Source organism: Corvus brachyrhynchos, unplaced genomic scaffold, assembly GCF_000691975.1.
Source record: "Corvus brachyrhynchos isolate BGI_N302 unplaced genomic scaffold, ASM69197v1 scaffold266, whole genome shotgun sequence".
Taxonomy (NCBI): domain Eukaryota; kingdom Metazoa; phylum Chordata; class Aves; order Passeriformes; family Corvidae; genus Corvus; species Corvus brachyrhynchos.
Genome location: NW_008238633.1, coordinates 3,246,245 through 3,247,949, shown reverse-complemented (window position 1 = coordinate 3,247,949; position 1,705 = coordinate 3,246,245).

The following is a 1,705-nucleotide window of genomic DNA, read 5'->3' as shown; positions in this document are numbered from 1 at the left end:
CGGCGCTCGCCCACAAGGGCGCGCCTTGAGCCCTGGAATGGCGCCGGGAACGTTCTGGCCCTCAGGAAGGCGCGGATCTGCTGCAAACTGCGATAGGTCCCCTTTCCTGAGGAAAGCATGTCCTTTAATGCGTGAGCTTTACACCGTTTCAGGCCCGATCAACAAGGGACATTTAACCTATGACACACATAGCAGTCTGCAAGCTCGAAGTAATGTCCGGGCGTTAGAAAAGCAAAGTACTTGTTGCTAGAATCGTCTTTTTAAGGTTCAGGGCTGGGCACATTTCACTGATGTCAGACCCAGAGGGAGGTTAACAAGGCATGGGAAGGAGGATGCCCACTGACAGTGGATATAAAGGATGCAGAATTTAGGGGCCACAAAGACATCTGGTAGACTGCCAAGATAAGGAAAAAAATAATAAAGTCAAGTCAGCAAATAAGCCGAAATCAGCTCCAGCTGGGTAAAAAAGAGTCCGATGTTTGCAGGCAACAGGACTTTGGCACCAAAATTATCCCAGGCCTGACCATGGGATGGTCCCGGTCACCAGAACACGTGAAAAGACAGAGCACTGCAAGTGCTGGGACTGTGCCTCAAGACCCCAAGATGAAAAAGCTGGTGAGACTGTGCTGGATCCTTGTGTAGTATGTACCCCTTCTCTCCTTTTTCTTCTTCTCAAAATATATTGTGAGCTTGACAAAAAAACCCAGTAAGAGCCATGCTAACTGCCTTATTCTGAAAACTTGCAGTTGACATAGAGGTTTAATACCTTACAGAGCAGGTTTGAGGCCCTGGAACTGGAAGCACAGACAACTGAATGAGGCGGACAGAAGTCCTTCTGGAATAGAGGGGTCACCTAGGGCAAGACAGCCAACACCATGCATCATGACCACCTCTGTTCAGCAGAAAGGTAGGGTCCTTGCAGGCCTTCCAGAAAGTGTCTTAAGGGGAGATTTTAGTTTCCCCTGCCCTGTTTCCTAGACTTTAGCTGAATCTTTCCCTCAGAGAAAGACAGGAAGCTCAGGTATGTTAAGAGAGAGCTGTGAGCATTGGCAGAGGTGAATGGTCAGCAATCCAGAGGCTTGTGCAACTCTCTTCCACGGAGAATCCCTTGCTGTGTACTTCCAATAAACCAGAGCTTAAATGGCAAGTCAGCAACTGGGGAATAACAGTACTGAGACAATAAAGCTGTAAAGTGCCCAGTTTTGAGAGGAACAAGTAAGACAACAAAAGTTCAAATAGCAAATACTGAGAAAATACTGAGAAAACCTTTTTTTCTAAGATTCTTTAACTTTTGGTTTTTTCTCTGTGCCTTGTGAAGATTGCCTGCATCCTATTTTCATTGCTTTCTTTTTTCCTGTCTTCAGAATGAATTTTGAATCACAGAAGTTTGAAGTCAGATGTAAGAAAAGTTCTCTGTTGTTTTCACGTATTGTTTGGCAATCATGAAAAGATAAGTTTAGAGGTAACAGGCTTTATCTTTGGTAACTAGATCAATTTTTAAATACCATTGTATGTCATGCTTGTTTGCAAAGATCTTAAACTGATCTTTGATGGGCATTAAAGCAAGAAAGAGGTACATCAAAGCCTCTGAAGGTGGCTGCCATAGCAGGTTTCCCTGAGGGGTGGCAGCCCCAGCCCTGCTCCATGGCAGGTTTTCCTGAGGGGTGGGAGCCCCAGCCCTGCTCCATGGCGGGTTTCCTGAGGG